Source organism: Anas platyrhynchos, chromosome 2 (assembly GCF_047663525.1).
Source record: "Anas platyrhynchos isolate ZD024472 breed Pekin duck chromosome 2, IASCAAS_PekinDuck_T2T, whole genome shotgun sequence".
Lineage (NCBI taxonomy): Eukaryota > Metazoa > Chordata > Aves > Anseriformes > Anatidae > Anas > Anas platyrhynchos.
The window spans coordinates 46881762-46902048 of record NC_092588.1 but is presented as its reverse complement, the minus strand read 5'-3'; the positions used below and the strand labels follow the sequence as shown (position 1 = coordinate 46902048).

General features: G+C 35.1%; 1 long non-coding RNA gene across 1 annotated transcript; it reads right to left on the bottom strand.

The window, feature by feature from the left end:
* Positions 1–497: 497 nt before the first annotated feature.
* LOC106018180 (uncharacterized) lies at positions 498–14675 on the bottom strand. The gene is made up of 4 exons (XR_003495659.3): positions 14293–14675; positions 10905–10973; positions 7541–9478; positions 498–3058 (listed from the first exon to the last, which is right to left on the bottom strand). It is a non-coding gene; the product is annotated as an uncharacterized lncRNA (long non-coding RNA).
* Between the last annotated feature and the right edge of the window lie 5612 nt (positions 14676–20287).

Below are 20287 nucleotides of genomic sequence, written 5' to 3'. Positions count from 1 at the left end.
TTACAAAAGTAATATTGTCAGTATAAATCAAATACTTGTTAAAGTTTAAAGACACGGGAATAGGGACATTTTTAGAGTGCCCATATACAACATTAAAATTAACATAGTAAAATATATTTGGTCATAGCAACAGTAAATTAAATTCATGCCTGTAGCAGCAGCAGCAGATGCTATCAACAAGAGCAGGAACAAATATTCTCCACTGCTGTTCAAGCAGTGAATACACAAACAAGCTAATACACAGGAATATACTGAACAGTTTGAGCACCTTTGGAAAAATGTATAAAGCTCAATTTAATTATAGTTTATTTTACAATCATTTTACATACCTTTATTGTTATCAGTACCTAATAGTAATGCAATAATAATAATAATAATAATAATAATAATAATAATAATAATAGTATTATTATTATTATAATAAACAAGAATAAATAACTTTAAAAATCATTATTCCAATAACTGCCTCAAAAGAGGTGTCATATAAAATGCTCATATACAAAAACAGGAATTTATTGGTTTTTTTTAATTTAGTGAGACTTACTCTCATAATGCCTGTATCATTAATTGCTCATGTTTAAACAGAAGAAAACAGTATTAATTAAAATTAGAATATAAAACTTTATAATACACAAATCTTAGTAGGAAATGTTTATTTCTTTTAACACCCTGATGCCTCACAGTGCACAAAATAACCTTTCACTCATCCAGGTCAACTTTCACCCATCCAGGTCAATTCAAAAGTAGCTGATTTTAGACCCTTGGAGTTTGATCATAAAATGATTTTGATATTTTACATTTTTTTGCAAATGCAAATGTTTTGTTATTAACTTGGTAGCGAATTCTTACTGCATATTTTTTCTTTCCTTTACCAAAAATTTCAATTTGAGCACTGTTACTTTTATCATAGGAATCATAGGATCATTAAGGTTGGAAGAGACCTTCAAGATCATCGGGTCCAACCATCACCCTACTATAAATGTCACCCACTAAACCATGTCCCTACGTATGACAGTATTCATCTTTCTAGTCCTCATAAGTGGAAGAAAAGGAAGTAACTTGCCTACTTTGGGTGACAGATTTAAGAAGATTGCTTTTGCCACAGATTGCTGTACAATGCAAAGCAATAACTTTGTGGTTAAGATTGTGGTGGCTTTTTTCTTTTTTTTTTTTTTAATTCCCATACAGCATTTTTCCAGAACATTTTCACATTTATATGTTCTCTCTATAAAAGAAAGCCTAAATAATTTCAAATGTCTGATCATGTGTAAATGCCCATACCTCCTCCTCCAAATACAGTCCTCCAAAGGGTAAGGAATAATCACAGTTCTCTCTCCAGTAGTCTAGATTTAACACATTACTGATTCCTATTACTATGGCAGTTGTTGAGAGGAGATGTAACATTCTTCCATCTGAGAGTCTTCACTCTTGAGTTTGGTGGCAGTACACATCATCTAGCAGGTAGATGAAAGGTGAGGTTTCTACTCTTTTTATGCCCTGGCCTTCATGACTCCTACACCAGTTCTGTCTGCCTGTGCAGTGAGACACATGCAGACCGTGGGAAAGAGGAGCTACTTGCAGCTTGGATGGGGCCACTTTCTACCTTAAGCTTTTAGTTTTCATTATATAAACCTACATAGAATCATAGAAACATAGAATTGCCCAGGTTGGAAGGGATCTTAAAGATCATCTAGTTCCAACCCTCCTGCCATAGGCAGGGATGCCACCCACTAAATCGGGTTGTCCAGGGCTTCATCCATCTGGTCTTGACCACCTCCAGGGACAAGGCATCCACAGCTTCTGTGGACAACCTGTTCCAGTTCCTCACCACCCTGAGAGAAGAATTTTTTCCTAAACTCTAATCTAAATCTCCTCTCCTTTAGTTTAAAACCATTCCCCATTGTCCTGTCATTATCTGACTGAGTAAAAAGTTATCCTCCATCTTTTTTAAGGCCTCTTTAAGTACTGAAAATCTGCAAGAAATTCACCCCAGAGCCTTATCTTCTACAGGCTGAACAGCCCTAGCTTTCTCAGCCTTTCTTCATAGAAGTGTTCCAGCTCTCTGACCAACTTTGTGGCCCTCCTCTGGACCTGCTCTAATAGTCCCACATCCTTCTTGTGCTGGGGGCCCCAGACCCGGATTCAGCACTCCAGGTAGGGTCCTCATGAGGGCAGGGCAGAAAGGCACAATTACCTCCCTCATCCTGCTGGCCGCTCCTCTGTTGGTGCAGCCCAGGATGCAGTTGGCTGCAGGTGCACACAATGGATAGGTGAAGAGTAGTTTAAGGCAAATTCAGTTCCTAATAGCTAATACTCCAGTGTTCCCAAAGGTCATTTAAAGAGCTAAGCATTTCTTCACCACAGTTCATTATAGTGTCTGAGCACTCCATGGAAACAATTTCTCACTGCTTTATAAGAGGAGCTGTTATTGACATTCCTTTTATTTAACCTTCAGTAGCACCTAAATTGTGCTTTTCAGCTACAAAAAGAGACCATAAGAGAGATCTCTCTGAAGGAAAAAAATGTTTTGTTTTGTTTTGTCTTGGCAAACTTCTATTTTGGCAAATCAATAAACACCATGTATTTTAAGATATCAGGGTTTAGGTATTCAAGACTGAAAATGCCGACCTATGATTTATGGCTATCTCACCATGATTATATCCAAAATTTGGGTAAATTATACCCTGGAAAAAAAGTGAAATACATTATGACAGGAATTAATTTCATCTAAAGCCTTGAGAGGAATCTTTCCGGTATTTTTCTTAAAGAGAACTTGTCAAAAGGAACACAAGATAGAAAAGCTTTTTAAGCACATTGAGTTTCTGATCTATTGTCAGATCAAAATAAAATTGTTTGGGAACATATATATCCTTCATAGTCAGAGGGGCCCTTGCCAGTTACTTCAAGCTTGATCTCAGCCCAGCAGCTTTCAGCAGCACATATGCACACACTCTGTCCCATACACTAAGGTGTCTTTCCCGTAGTCAATTCATCGACATGTGGAGGAGATGTGGTAGATATAAACTCAATAATAGTGGTTGCTTCTTCTGGAGAGCTTCTAAAGTTAAAAGTTTTAATTATGATTATTCATTTGTCCAGAAATATTTCTTGATACTTGTGAAGTTACCTGTTATGATACAGCAGGTCATCACCCACACATTAATCTGTGGGTCATTACTCATTTTCCCAATCATTTTTCATTTACTTGGCTATCTAGATAAAGGTATTAATAAAACATATTTTTCCTTTAATACAGTAAATTTTCTAGCTCTGTAATGATCTACCAAAGTTAAATTAGGTGAACAGTTTTGTTTTATTTTGCTCTTGCCTTTTTTTTTTCTTTTTTTTTAATGTGGATGTTTCCTTTCAGAAAGCTAACAGAATGTTGCACTGTGATTGTGCAAGTACAAGCTACGAAAAAGCAAAAATCTGTTTTAAATAAGTGATAGTTATTGTTTCAAAAGTATCTGAAGGCAATACATAGTATCAAGCATACACAGACCATCAGCTGGAGACAAGACGATTGGACTTCATGATCTTGAAGGTCATTTTCCAACCTAGATGATTCTGTGCTTGTATGAAAAAGTTTAAACCTTTGCTTGATTCTTTACTTTATGAGGAGGAACTTTAAAACCAATATTATGGAACAGGCCAAAAATATTACAGCCTGTTGGATTTGAAGTTTTCAAAGGAGATGGTCTTCAGGACTTTCAAAGAGTCACTTACTTTCAATTATGTATTTCTAATACATGTAGGGGTAATTTTAGGTTCTGCATGAATAACTAAGCTATGGATAGAACTGAGGATGTAATTTCTGTTCATTTTTTTAATTCTTCTAGAAGGCTGCAGAAGCAATGTTTTTGATACTTCTAATAAATTTTGTAATCTTAAAACCTGTGGAAAATCAACTTGTTTCAGTTCATTCATTTATAATGATTACTTTTAGCTTGAGTGGATGCTCATTGTCTATGACAAAAGAATGGATGATGGAGACTTTCTGGTTTAGAGATTTCACTCAGGGTTGTATTCAATACTGAAGCTTGGACTACGGACTAGGAGTCTGAAGAGAAATTTGAATGATGGTCAGAACTGTTTTAAAAATCAATTTGGCTAGTTCTAAACTGAGTACCCACAGTTTTCCTGAGATAGTAAGTTGAAGCGTGAAAAAGCGAAGTCATTTCAGTAGAAGAATAGTTCAATGCTAGCTCTTTTCTTCATCTTTTGTAAGAACTCTGGGTAATTTCAACATTAGGGAAAAAAAATAAAATTATTTGTGATTCTAAACAAAGTGTATGTTCCGATCCTGCATGTCCCATTGTCCCATTTTGGTAAATTGTCAGCATTAGCTGACAAATTGTGGGCCTGGGGTTCCTTACATATAGGAGGGAGAAACATATTTGTTTCATATTCACAAGTGGAATCAGATATTCAGAAGTGGAATCAGAACATTATTTTTTATTCAGAAGGAAGATTTTAGTTTTACTGATCTTCAGATTTTCAAATTCCCAGAAAAAAATAAGCTCTTTCTGGCTTCACATCATGAACACAAGGAAGTCACCAATCAAAGACAGGCCTGTTTGCTTTCTTCTTAAACTAGATTTTTGTCCAGGAAGTGAGAGGAAGAGATACTTTTTAAATGGATCTGTTTTTCATTAGGAACAAAACAAAATATTTAAAAACATTTTCCAAAAATATAAAACAAAACAAAACAAAAGGCCTTTCGTACATATGAAAATGGCTTGTATTACCTTTTACTTAATGCAGTTTTTAAATAGCTCTTGTACCATTTCCAAAGAGTCTCAAACATTCCCATTTACAAAAAAGGTACTATCTTAATAATGATAGAAAAGATCATTTTTACAAGTATCATACCGTGGGTTTGACCATAAAAGTTGCTCTTTGCAAGTAGGGCCAGTTTAAAAATATTGAACCTAAGTTTTTGCTATCAGACCTAAAGGATGCCTCATTCTTTTCAGGCTCTTCCATCATGCATGAGAGCAAAGGACAAGAATGTTGCTTTTAACAGGCACAGCACAGGTCTACACATCTTTCAAGCTCTTAGGGTTAAGGTTTACATTCAGGAGAGAAAGTAGCTTCAAATCTAAAACAAGTTAACCAGGGACTAGTATTAGTCAGATTCATCATTACTGGAATTTCAGTCAAGTAAAATATGAATTACTTAGACAAACTATAATTTTAAAATCTGTCAAGAATTTGATTTCAGGAGGCATAAGAAAACTACAATTTCTGAAAAATTTAGTATTAATATTTTTAGTAAAACACTACAGTGTTCAAAAATTGTTACTATAATAATATATATACTATACATATATATAATATATATATACACATATTATATATATATAATATATGTATAGTATATATATACATACATACATATATATGTATGTGTATATATATGTATGTAATATACATGTATATATATATATAAAATCAATAATATATACAAATGTTACTATAAATGTTTCTGATAAAACAATACTGCTTTCTGCTGTCCGAAAGAAGGGATGCAGGAGCCAACAGTAGACTAGTCTGCATAAATAAGTTGATGTGATTTGTACTTTGGTTCAGACATTGTCCAGATCTACACTATCATCAAGCCATATCCTAGAAGCCAGCTGTTCTACATCTGTAACATTTGTATCTCTCTAATTCTTGAGTAAGTTTCCCTGAGGAGCTGCTTTCCAGTTAAGGAACAGTTGATATGCTTTCGTGTTCACTGGGTTTGAACAATTAAACCTTTTCATCCAAAAATAAATCTATGCAAATATCAATGAAATGCTGTTACTGTCCACAGTAAATTCCTTTTTACTGGAGGTTGCTGGTTTGCATAAAGTAGAAAAGTGGAAGTTGTTTGCCTCCATGGTTGCCTCCTTGCCAGGGCTGTTTCCCACACTTCATGAGTGTCACCCTTTGTAATAGTCTTATATGTATAAGCAAGCTGTTAATTTCCAGCAGCCATCTGTGGATTACCATAAAGGCTCATATTTCTTATGTCATAAGATAGTCTTGAAATAAAGCCATTATTTTCTGTTGTTCACCTCCCACATATTTTTTTTATTTTTGCTGACTTCTTCTTTTCTTTTCCTGATCTTGTTATCTTCCACATACATGAATATTCTCACTTTTTATCATTTGTATTTTGTTGTTGTTGTTAATTTCTCCCACTTATTACCATTAATTGAAACAAGAACTATCAGCACATAAATCTTTGTCTTTTCCAATTAACAGTCTTTCCACCTACCATGGTTTTCAGGAGAAACTATTCCTTTATGTTCCTCTTCTTTGTCTAGCTTATAGAAAGGTATACAATAAAAATCAAAGAGAAATTTTACTACACCTATATACAGAATATTTATCATATATTTTAGTAATATTGTCTCTCTGAATTCTCAAACTGTGGCTGTGGCACTTAGGTTGGAAGTAGGTTATATGAAAGGAAATGAAGTTTTTTCTCATGTTATTACTGTGGTGTATCTGGGTATGGGTGCTGTGCCTGTATACATGCTCAGTGCATTCAGCACATTAATTCCTGGAGTGCTTCAGGAACTTCCCAGTTAGTCATCTGCACAGGTGAGATAATGGATCAGCTAGAGGCAATGAACCAGCTTGAAAAGTTAGCGAACCTTCACATCTAAGTATTTGACTGATGGTTACAGGAGCCTTCCAGGTGTTAATTTCAAATGGTTGTAGAAATTCCCCTGAGGCAATGCCTGTTGTGTCTAGCACAGTTTGCATGCCTAAATGTGTCGATTAACATTCTGGGTGGAGTGTTCCAAAGTGTCATTACTGCAGCAGTGTCAGATTGTGCATGGATAAAAACATTTACCCAACAGAAGCTGCTCCTGCAAACTGATGACAATCTTCTGTATGCAGTTAATTCTCATGAAACTGTACAGCAACACCAAATGAATTCTTGGTTCCAGTGTGTCATGGCAATACAGAACTGCTGCAAATGCAGTTGCTTGACACATGGCATTGCCTTGTAGAAGAGCAAAATCTTACTAATTTAATTGAGAGGGAACTTAGCAACAGGCATGGATTTGTCACAGTAGTTGGCTTTCTCCTTGGCATAGGCCCGTGAAGTACCTGTTCCCATGGTCATCTTTTAATGTCACTGCTGCACAATTCCACTTTCTCCCTTGAGCTCAGACTGGACCATCACAACTTTAGAAAGTTCATATGAATATTGTATTTACTAACTGTGTTCAGATAATCTCTTAGGTGTCCTGAACTACTCAGAGGTTCTTTACCTATTCCCCAAGGCACAGCAGCAGCACTGAGTACTTCTTAAATTCATGTGCTGCAGCTTGTTGTCATAATCTGCCAGGGCTAATGCCTGTTTCAGGTCATCCTAGGTCTGGTGCTTCGCTGTTTTTTCTTTGTTCAGTGACTACTGACACTCATATTTTTCTCAGTTAAACAATATACTGGGCAAGAAATCTTACTCCTCTTGAAAATGCTGATTTTGGAAATGGAAAATGCTTTCAGGGAAATGAATAAAAGAGCCTTCACATACCTGTGCTTCTGTATGAAGGGCTTCCTTATCCTTAGAAAATAGCCTCAAATGCTTTCTTGGATGATTTGGTTGCTCTGAGTGCTCTCGATGACAAGCCCAGTTTTTAACCAAGGGAACAAGAGGTGGATATTTTCTTAGTATTATTAAACACAGTATCTTTTATGTTATGTATTTAATCACTGATCCCATAAATGTAATAGATTTTCAAGTTCACTCTCTTCCACTCTGAGTATCTGTTAAGACCACAATAGCTTCAAAGTGTGATCTGAAAAGGCTGCCTATGATTTTCTATTTTTTTATGACAACTATTTCTTGCACATACAAAGAGAGGCTGCTTATTCCTTCTCCATTTTGTTACATTGCCAATGTATTTCAGCTTACTTGAAGCTATTCTTCTGCTATCAGCTTGGTCTCCTTTGCTATGTTATTTGTAATTCACTCACAGCCACTGAGCTCCAGCAAAGTCTGTTTTGTTCAGTATCCCTTAAAACATGGCATCTTGTTTAACATGAACCTGTGGCCTGCCACAACAACTCTGATGGGAGTCAGTCTCCTGGTCAGGAGTCTGGGAGAGAGGAGAGAGGTTGGAAGGGCTGGAAGATAGCAGTCTCTGCTGTGGGATGCTGTGCACCAACACAAGAACATGGCTGTCACCAGCTCTGTGGATATGGCCTTGCCTATATCCCTGTCATAACTGCTTCACACACATTCTCATATCCCACCTTCTGCACATGAGAAACTACAAGTCTACAGATCTTATGTGGTGCAGATTTGAAATAGAAGGAGCCCGGAGGTGGATCTGGGCTGAGCACATACAGACAGGATGAAGCAGATTTCCTTCACCCTAGGTGCATTTGTTTTTTAACATTGAGCCCATGGATCTCAAAGAGATTTTGTTATATATCTCAAAATCTATAAAATCCATATTAGGGGAAAAAAAAAAAAAAAAAAAAAAAAAAAGTTATATTTTTGGCCAGGGGAGGTTTAGGTTGGAAATTAGGAGGAATTTCTTCTCACAAAGAGCAGTCGGGAATTGGAACGGACTGCCCAGGGAGAGGTGGTGGAGTCACTGTCCCTGGGGGTGTTCAAGGAGAGGTTGGATGTGGTGCTTAGTGACATGGATTAGTGGATGATGTTTATGGTAGGGGGATGGTTGGACCAGATGTTCTTGGAGGTCTTTTCCAACCTTAACGATTCTATGATTCCATGTTTCTATGCTGTGCACAGGTAGTCTGCTCCTACTCAGACCTTGGGCACTGTTTTCAGTGTCTCCAGTTATAAAATTGATCTCCTTAGGTTCCCTATAAAATCAACAGAGAAAGGCAGGGTGCATTCATTTAACCATGCTTTGAGCCAATGTTTGGCAAAAACTTTTTTTTTTTTTTTTTGGTATGCAATAGTAAGAGCTGTCCAAAGCCACCAGCTAAAATATGTGCTTCAATTTGTGTGACTGTATACACAAGTATTTGAAAATCACATAGAAAAGATGAAGCCTTTCAGTCTTTTTTTTTTTTTTCCTTTTTCTTTTTCCCTCACCTATGTGAATTATGATTTAGGTGATTTTGTTGTAGTTCTTTGACTTTCAGTTTATCCCTTGATGAGCGACTTTTGCAAAATTGACTATTAAATTCTTAAAGATGATAGAAGTTAATTTTGTGGAAATATTTGTGGTTGCTACATTGAAAAAATCTGGGAAAAAATAATCTACTATCATAAGGCACGAGTTAGAAGACTTGGCTGACTCAAAAGTAATTTGATTTGCATTCCTGAAATTAAGAGTGCTTACCTAAACTTTGAGCAAAAAATTGCTCATGCACTTTTAGATGAGACTTCAGTGAGACCAGACTTCACAAATGTTTTCACCTAGAATAAGAGAAAGGTAGATGCAAAAATTACCTTACCTATATGAAGACCCTAGAAAACAAACGGCCGCAGTTCCTGAAAAAATAGAAAGGTAAATAAAAATATGGACATTGGGTATATTGATCATTTAGATTCACTAGTCTCATGCCTTTTTTCTCAGAGACTCTAAATTAAGGTGGCATTTTTTTTTATTTTTTTTTTGGGAGGGGGGGAGGAAGAGAGAGGGAGGAGTTGACTATTGCAGATTTTCTAAATGACATAGTCTTACTTTAATCTTCACAGATCCCTTTAGTTGATCCAAACTGAAGCCTAGTCTAGCATACACTAGTTTGAATTCTAACAATAGGGCATTAAGAAAAGATACCTTTCTCTTTTTTATGTTTTTCTTTTCCAGCAGCACAGCAGCATCAAGGACCATGGACCTTGATGTCGTGGACCATGGGCTAAATGACCTTTTGGGTTGGATTTCAAAAATTTGGAGTTTTGTACTCATGTACAAGCATGAAGGAATAAATTAGGTATTTATATTCTGAACCATGAAAAAGCAATTAGAAACTGTGATTTATAAATCACATACTGAGTAGAAATGCAAAATGGAGAGCTGCACAAGTTTAGATGGCTATCTGAAAACCACATTATTTAGCCCATCAAGGCAAGTAACGATATGAAGTTATTGGAAATGTCATCTTTCAAAAAGGTTATGAAACACCTTTATTTATTAAAAGGTCATGTTGCATTTTTTCACTGAATCAATACCAAAATCAATTATTAAAAATAATCCCAAGCATTTCATATTGGTGTATATATACGTATATAATGGTTACTGGAACCATCTATTCTGTCTGACTCCTAAAATTAAGCAATAGACAGCAGTCACATTTTTCACAACTCTGAGCACATTGTTGATACCAAGCATATGTTAAACAATGTAAATCAGTCACCATAACTAATAACTGACAAGCCATTCTGTTTGTTTTTCTGTTTATTTACCAAAATTTTGCTTGGATGGCAATATTCTGCAACTCTGTATTTATCCCCTCTGGTCTCTGTTGAAAAAGTCGTATTTAATTTCACTTCATAGAAAATCAACAAACAGAATCATTTATTCTAGGGTAAAATGTGGTTTTGAATCCTTTTAGGATGGAGATGGCTTATCATTGGAAAGTTATTTAAATTTTCTACTGTTCTCACTTCCATTTATAAAACCTGTAGTATTTGAAACTGGCACGTTGGCTGCTAAAAAAAAATGTATTTTCATACAGATTAGTCATTTTTGTAGCATTTGTAAGCACACACACTCAGAAAGCTATGTAAAGAATGTCAAGGACTCTGAAAACAAAATACATTTCCACATCACTTTCATTCTATTAGTAAAAGGATAAAGCTTATACATAAAAAAGATAAACATAATGACACATTATGGCACTAAAAATAAACACTCACTCACACACTATACTGAACAGTGTATCTCAGGGACTGCTGTTCTACTCAGTCATTTTACCTGTTGATCCTCTTCCTACTTTGGAACAGCAATAGACTCAGCAGATGAAACTCGTCATTCCTAGATACACTAAGAAAATAAAATCCTGTTATACGAGACTTCTAGCAGTGTTCAGTGCCTCTGCAACCTCACCGATTTTCATTTTTGGTGAATTGTCCTAAATATGTTGACTATATGAGAAGAAAGAGCATATTTTTCTATGGTACATGTAAAGGCCAATCATATATGTATGTTCAAGAATCAATGTATCTTTAAGCCATGGAAATTTTAAAATTCTGCTTAATCTATGACCACACCAAAACAACTTGCTTTTTCTGAAATATGCTTCTCTTACAGTACAGAGGTAAGGGTTTATTATTGTTATTATGATCAACATCATCATCATTATTTTAGTGGAAATAAGATCCAATCTTGAGGAAAGAACGAGATGTCCACAAGACAAAGCTTTGTTAACTGAGGTTTATCATGTGGTTTTTTTTAGACACAAACTATTATCAATAGACAAAAGAACTGAAGAACATTTTGGGTCAGCATGGTTGATATTAGTGACTTTGGAATAGATAGCAGTTTTTCTAGTACTAACAAATTAAGACTGTTACTACTTTTGCAGGTGGCATTGCAGATTTTAAAGCAGTATTCAGTGAATGTTTTAGCAAATAGTCATGAGGAGTATTGGGAATACTTCTGGACTTGGCAATTTTTCTCGATATACTGAGGGATCAAATAACTCATGAAAGATCCCAAGCCAAAAGAGAATGAGAGAGAAATTCAGACAGAAAAGAAGAAAGACATAATCTATGCATCATTTCACTTGATTAATCATTAAAAACTAAAGCAACATGCCTTTAGTATGGAAAAAAAAAAAAAAAAAAAAAAGTATGAGCTCAGATTCATGATACTAAATCTAGTGGGTTTATGAGAACATTTTCCACAATGCAGGCTAGGCAACTTCACCCAGTAAATGAGGACATGTTAATATATTGCATGATCTGGAAAACAGAATATATGTTTTGTGTATTTTCAGCCAGCTTAGTAGCATCCACTACCAAAACTATAGTGCCTGATAGATAAACCACACTGGAAGTTGGACAAGGTAAAATTTTATTGCAGTCTGAAGCTCAGCTTAAAGTAAACAACATTTTAATACTTGCATAAGAATTATTACAACTATCATGATTAATACTTTTAATATTATTACTGTTAGGTTTTAATAATAAAAACATTTTTTAAATGCACAAAGTATGACCATTCCTAAATTCAAGTTTTTATGTACATGCAAATAATATACATGAAAATTCTTCTTTTTACAAAAACGAGTCAAGCTGCTAGGAAAAAGAAAACTGCTTTATAAGAATTTTGTATGTTCAGAAGCTATTTTCCCTGCAGAAATGCAAGCACCATTACACAGCATCCTTGATTATAAACTTATTCTAGTACAGGCCCCACTAATTAGGTAAAGACATCATTAGTGGTGCTTTGGTGGTTTGATATGAGAGTAAAGACAAGGAACTAGGAAATGAAATAGATTGCTTTATGAAATACATGCAGCATTACCCTTTTTATATAAAATAAAAGAAACCATGCTAATACAGTTTTAAGATTACAGACGGAAATGTTAGTATATGCAAATAAAAGTTTATGTGGAAATGCTAAACACTATGTTGCATAAAATAAAATAGTAATATAATTTTGTGGGAGGGGTTGTAGTTCAATAAATATGTAGTTTAATATTTAATGGGCATTATAATATACATGTTTATAGAATTAGCGAACATGGTTTCAGAAATAGTAATCTTTCCATTTGGTAAGGCAGAATGTTGTTACTTTGCCCTTATATTAATACAGGCTTTGCAATAACATTCTACTTTTTCTTGAAAGAAAAGTCTTGTGCTTATGGGTGTTAGGTTTTAGATTCTCACTACTATATGCTGTGTGTTACAAATCACTGATGTTAAGTATTCCCATTCCTGTTCAGCCAGGGGCATGGTTGGCAGAAGCAGAATAGTTATGACATGGTAGAAATCAATCTAATAACAAATGGTCATTTCAGTTTTTTCAGAAAACTGAAGGAGGAAGAAGCAAGCTGAAGTCAGGGGGTTTATATTCCACATTCTCTGTTTCTATACCTCCTTTCTCAAACCTTTCTGGCTTTCTATTTCTTTAAATACTGAGTGTGCATGTTGATATTGCTTAATTTTCCATTTACAACTCATGAAACAGCCCCACACAGCCCCAAAACTTTAGAATTCTGTGTTCCTATTTCATGCTATGTCAGAAAGACATTAGACAATGCTAAAGGAAATCCTGGTAATTCTGAAAAGGACAGTCTTAAAAGAGAGATTCTGTTTTTGCTTTTACTGCTTAAATTGTGCCTAAACTTTGTGGTGACCCAAAAACTGCACTGTTCAGTAAATGCTGAAAGTACAAAGAATTCTTTCTCTGCTTCTCTCCCATGTGCCTTTACATGCATTACCATAGGAGGCTCATAAATGTGAAGCATCAGAGATGAGGGTCTTTATTTAGCTGAGACGCATAGTAATCTGATACAAATGTAATGCACATAATGTGTTGACTTGCAGATGGAATACTCTAAGATCTCCAAATGCATGTTTTAAATAAAACAGTATTTTAAGAACATTTTTAAACTAATGCATTCAGACAACGTATGTATTCTCTATTATCAATTCATGAATCTGCTTCTGCTTCATGCACTTGAAATAAATGTTGAATTGACTTGCCCACTAATTATAGAACAGTGCTAAGCAAGCCTCAGCACAATAACTTCAGCTTCAGTGTCCTGGGTGACTTAGGTAATACCAGAGGCACTCAAATTTCTTGGAAATAAGGAGCTACATGAGATGAAATACTCATGCTGTATTTGTAGTACAGTATTTCAGCAGCCAAATGCAAGTGGTGCTCTTTCTAGGTCACTCCTTTGCATGTGGGAAATGAAAGTAAGGTTTATTAACTGAACTTTACATTTGGCTGAATACTCTTTTTAATCCTGAAAAGATACCATGAAGTATCCTTTATTTGTTCGTTCTGAAAGTACATCCCTGTTATCAACTAAATGGATGCCAAAGTAGCTGAAATCCTGCTAAAAATATGTCCTTACATATATTCTGCCTTAAGCTGCATAGTCATGTTTCATATTGTAAGTGATGTAGATTGGAAGTAACTGCAGATGATGAACTGCATTATTTTAAATTAAATGCATATCAAAATTGCAATAGTATATGTCACTAGGTTTCAGGGAGCAATTTTCAGGAGTTAAAAAATAAGAGCATCATTCTCTTGTTATCCATTTAATCAAGAGTTTCAGCTCTAGAATTTTCAGTTCCTATAGCTGGAGCATTTGTAGGGTTTAAAAAAAAAAAAAAAAAAGTACCTGAATCTTTACTGTAAAATGGTCAGCAACCTCCTTCACTACACCTGTGACAAGAAATGCTTCTCATGTTGTCTGGAACCCAAGTGATCCTCCAGATTTTCTTCCTGAAAACATGATGCAGTCAGTGAGAGCTCAGTTTATTTATCCTGCTTACCTCCTCTCAGCCTGCATATTTTGTGGCTCTAGTTCACTGCCACTGATGAAAGGAAGGGAGAATCAGGTCCCCATGTGTACATAACTATAGAGGTTACTGTTGCTTTCTTAGAGATTAGGAAAATAGTTTCTCTCTCTGACATTGAACGTTAATGTTAAATGCAACTCATTCTTTGTAACAATTGTCAGTCAGAATATTTTGACATGTTTTTTATCTGTCCTTTTACTGAAATAACGCAGATTAAAAAAAAAAAAAAAAAAAGAGGGAGAGAAAGAGAAAGAAAGAAAGAGAGGGAGAGAGAGAGAGGGAGAGAGAGAGAGGGAGAGAGAGAGAGGGAGAGAGAGAGAGGGAGAGAGAGAGAGGGAGAGAGAGAGAGGGAGAGAGAGAGAGAGGGAGAGAGAGAGAGAAAGAAAGAATAAGATGTTTCCAGTGAAATTCTTAAATTCTTAAAATTTTAAGTTGAGTACACACCTGAGGTACTTCTCAAGGAGTTTTTGCCTGGCTATAGCACATCACTGTGTTCCCTGTAAGGACTTAATCCATATTAATGCAACATGTGCATAAAATCTGAGGGGAATCAAACAAGTATTTCCTTCAGAGAGTAGCCCATAAAAAAGCTGTTAAACAAAACTCCCACTAGCCATCACACAACCATCAACTTATTTCAGCAATATTATTTTTCTGCCAAAAAGAAAAGGTTTATTTGAGGTAAAAGACTTTGCTGCAGTTCCATCTGCTGTTTTATAGCAAGGCTGTGGACTCTCAATCCAGTTTCCTTATCTGAGAGTTGATACAACATAAAAGATACTGGGCAGTGCCTGATCTGTCTGAACTTCTAGTATGTCCTTGATTATTTCCTGAAATATTTAATTCCTTTTCATTTTTTTTCCCTCCTTTTCCTTTTCCTAACTTTAACTTTCCTTTAACTTTAACTTTTCCTTTATTTTTTCATTTTTCTTCCAGAGATTAAAAGATGTATGTCCTGGAGATAGGTTGACCCAATCTAGGATAATATAGGAATTTCTGAATGCCCTGGATGACCTTTCTACATAGTTTCTGTGTTGTTGCTGCTTAGGTACAGAAAGGTATTTTTTTATTATTTTTATTATTTTTAATTATTTCAGAGAGTAACTAAAGAGAGTGAGTGAGCATTGACATAAACATAAATATCTCTGAGCCTAGTGATCCCTATTTATGTTTATAATTGGGTTTTTAAGTAGGTGGGAATGACTACCACAACAGTCCATTTTGTAACCTTTTTATTTTTAACTTCATATCCACCAACAAAGAATTTCCATGTATTTATTACAAAAAGCACTTTCATCCCAGTGAACTTCAGCATTAGGTGACATTGAAGAAGAATTACCTTTGGTTTGAATAAATCTCAAATGACTTTCCTGTTTGGGAGCTAAAATAAATGCTGTGAGAGTGAGGAAGCTAAATATATAGAGGATGTAGTATTTGATTGACATTGAAATAGTCCTGTTCTAGCTGAAAAATGTTTGGGCCAATAAATTGTACTCATGGCATGCATTCCTTTAAAATATATAATAAAAGCTGTGGGTGCTTTAATGTCTAAGAAGAAGTGAAAAGACAACCATATTCAGAATTAGCTATAAAGGCTTATGTAATATTATAATACCTAGCAGCTGACGTCTTTCAAGATTAATATCAAATGCTATGTTGCAAAATGCAGAATAAAACTCAGCCCTTAGATGGGAAAGTTGGGGTCTGCACAAATTTAACTTGGAACTCTCAAGCAGAGCTGCTTGGTCAGTGGAGCACTGCAGTAATGCAGCGTGGGTGTTTAGAAAGCACTCACATCATGGAGCTGCCCCCTCCAGATAACAATCCTGTTGCATTCACAGCAAGGTAGCAGATACAGAGAGAACAAATACCTCCCTCTCTAAATACATTAACCAATACTGACAGAAGATTAATGAAGGACAATAATTATGACAGCCAGGAAAAATAAGGAGGGAAAGTAACAATCTGTTTTCTTAATGCATTTCAGCCTGTCATTCTTTTGCAATGAAGAGAGAAATACAAAACAACTAATGCTTCACTTATGAAAAAATTGTTTCTGGAAAGCACAAAAAGAGAACAATTGTTTGTTTGTTTGTTTGTTTGTTTTAAAACTGATTGCATTTTTTGCAGGTGATATTTTATTGTGACAATAAGAAGGAATTATCACATACCTTGTATGTTTGCCTTGCCTTTTGCATTCAAGACTTCACTTGATCTGCTACTCTCATGGGGAGATACTCTAGCTCCCAAAACATTCTGTTGGTGTGATTCAATAGTAATTCCAGACTTCACCTGAATTTAAACATACAGTGGGGCTTAACCAGAGTCACAGCAGAATTAAATTAACCTGGTTAAAACATAACGGGAAAATACCCATTCAAAACAACTTATCACATTATGTATTTTATCCCTAGTAACATTCTTTTTATTTCTGCACTATTATGAGGCAGTAAAAGTTGCAGTTTAGAGGTTCTTGGAGAGACAGATTACAACTAAAATAATTTCATTTAAGAACCTCTTATAGATGGCAAAATCTTCCTTAAAATTTAGCACTAATTTTGAAATGCAGATAATAATATTTATAATGTGATTTACACACACAGAGACAAATACAGAACATTTGTAATTAAAAAGTGATTGAAAATCATTTTAAAATGAAATTAAAAAAATAAAAATGAGTGCAAGTACTATTTCATACAAATAGCTTGTTGTAATGAGTAGGGCTTTAAATATATCAAGATTTTTATATATCAAGATTTCAGATATTTAAGTCTTTTCATTAAGTTTCATTTTCAAAAGAACTGTGATGAAGCATGTGGTTAGGGTCCAAGATTTCAAACTGTCCAAAGTTTTTATGCTGTTGCAATGCCACAATATAACCTTTTTCCTTCTCATTTACTTTTCTTAGCAATGGTTTGTATGTGCTCACCTTATCTGAAACAAGCAAACTACGGAGTGGGAAACATACTCTAAAAGCTTGGCTTTTAGCTTTCACCCACAGAAGCAAAAAGCATATCTCCAGCTGCTTCCATCTATTGATCCACTCCTATTGTGCTGAAATAATTCCTGAAGTAGGTATGGCTGGGGATTAAATAAAATGATACAAACTCTTCTGAAATCACTGTCAAGGTCCTTGAAGAGGTGGTGAAATCTGCACTTTAAAACTTTCTTGTTTGTTACTTGTGTCATGCATTCATGACTAACCCCTGAACTGCTGTTCAAGCAGAAATTCAAGTTGGCAAAAATGGGAAAGATCTGTAAAGGTGGGGTGATCAACTGTAGAATTTTTTTGCTAGGGTGTTTTACGGACTTTCCATCACTCGTTAAATCAAAGTCAGTTGTAGGTGTTTTTCACTTGCTTGGGGAAAAAAAAAAAAAAAAGAGAGAGAGAAAATAATAATTAATAATAATAATAATAATAATAATAATAATAATAATAATAATAATAATAATAATAATAATAATAATTAATAATAATATCGTTTGGAAAAATTATTCAAAGTACTGATGCACTTCTCCAGGACACCCTGGCCTTAGCCTCCATGATGTCAGTGGTGAGACTGACACACAGCCAATTCTGTCAGTCCTCTTCTGTTACGGTAGATACTGAATCTCAGTACACTCTAAAGATGACGAAACATTTTCATCTTGTACCCTGTACTGCTACTTCAGCTAAATAACTAAGGTGGGATTACAGGTTTTGCTTTATGGGTATGACTGAAAATAAATTCTCTTGAAGCCAAAGATGGCAAAGATTTAAGAAGATGCAGTGCTTGACAGCTAAGAAAACAATGTTTTGAATGTACAGGCCTTTCCTCTTCCTCTTATGAGTTGATTTTATAAAACTATTTCTCTCTTGCAATTGTGTCCCATCATAATGACTACAGAAACTTATATATTTCTACTTTTGAGAAAAAGCCAGTAGTGTGACTCTGAACATAAAATTGATTATTGTAAGTGGAAGCTGAATCTTCTCTTTTGTACAAGAAGGTGGCACAAGTTTGAGAAACAGTGATTTCTTTTTCTGCAGTTTGAAGCATAGAGAAGCAGGAAGGAAAGGAAAGGAAAGGAAAGGAAAGGAAAGGAAAGGAAAGGAAAGGGAAAGGGAAAGGGAAAGGGAAAGGGAAAGGGAAAGGGAAAGGGAAAGGGAAAGGGAAAGGGAAAGGGAAAGGGAAAGGGAAAGGGAAAGGGAAAGGGAAAGGGAAAGGGAAAGGGAAAGGGAAAGGGAAAGGGAAAGGGAAAGGGAAAGGGAAAGGGAAAGGGAAAGGGAAAGGGAAAGGGAAAGGGAAAGGGAAAGGGAAAGGGAAAGGGAAAGGGAAAGGGAAAGGGAAAGGGAAAGGGAAAGAATGTTGTTTTTGTTTTTCCCTGGCTTCCTCCCATTATACTGATCTGATTCTTTTCGTTGTTAGTGATAGCCATTTTCTATTACAAAGACATATCTCCTGGTGACTATGTGCAGTATATTTCACATCTGCTACTGCTTAAAATGGCATGTGACAAAGCGCACAAGAGAAATTTGACAGAGTCCCTCCATAACTGAAAAGTCAGCCAGCACACTGAATATGGTCGTGGTCAAAATTTTCATGATCACCAGCTGTGAATGCAATAATCCAATAAATATTTTGCAAACAATATTGATCCTGGCACTGAATGAACCCTGTTTAGATTTTCCTTTGCAGAAGAGTTGAGAAGTGACATTAAGGGTGTGCTTTCATGAAGAAATAATATACGATTAGTTAACAAAAATAAAATAAAGGAAAATGAAGAGGGATTTGCACATATTTTACATTTCAGGAAGGTGTGATATCACAAACAGAAACAAAGCTTTAAAGTAAGTTACAAATGAATGCTAAAGTACATTGTTTATGGGAGTCTTAATCAATGCACATATTAGAAAAAAAAAATATTCCTGACAACTCAAATTGAGTTTGATTTGTGGTTCATTCTTTTATTGAAAACCTGTTTCTTAAGTGGGTTCACTTAGCATTCTTGCTTCTACAGAACAGGCTAGTATACAAAAATAAAATCTAATTTCTTAGAAATAGCTATAGTCCTTACAGTTAATCCTTACTCTTGTCCATACAATATATGTAGTATGACAGTACGATACTTTTTTTGTAGTATGACATATGATACTCTCATAAAGTCTCTTTAGCTCACATGTAGGCAAGAAAATTCTTGAAAGAAAAATGCAAATTTATATTTCTTCCAAATTCTAGCCACCTTGACATTGCAAAACAGAATCTGTAAGGCCATCACTGTTGTATACTTGGAAGTGGTGGTGTCACAGTCTCTGGGGGTGTTCAAGGAAAGGTTGGACCTGGTGCTTAAGGACACGGTTTAGTGGGTGATATTGATAGTAGAGTGATGGTTAGACCAGATGATCTTGGAGTTCTCTTCCAACCTTAATGATTTGGTGATTATTATTTACATTTTGTCCTACCCGAATTCAGATTTTATATATGTATAGTTTCTCAATCTTAAATTCTCTCTATTTTTTTTCCTTTCTTTCTTCTACAGCTTCAAGAATCTTCAGAAACAGCTTGAATCACCCTTCCAAGATTAACAGTCGCAGATTCCTCTTCCCTTCTTTTACAATACAAGGTTACATTAAAATGTGTCTTTTTCCTACATTATGTTCCATCCCTCTTTTTTTCAACTCACATAAAAGTTTAAAGTGGCTAACGGAGGAATGTCACTCCTCTAAGTTTTCAGTGGAATTCTGAATTTTTCTACTTTACATGACCAAAATAACATTTAATACCAAAAACAAACAAGAAACAGTGAATAACAGTTTGTACTAGAGCCCCAAAA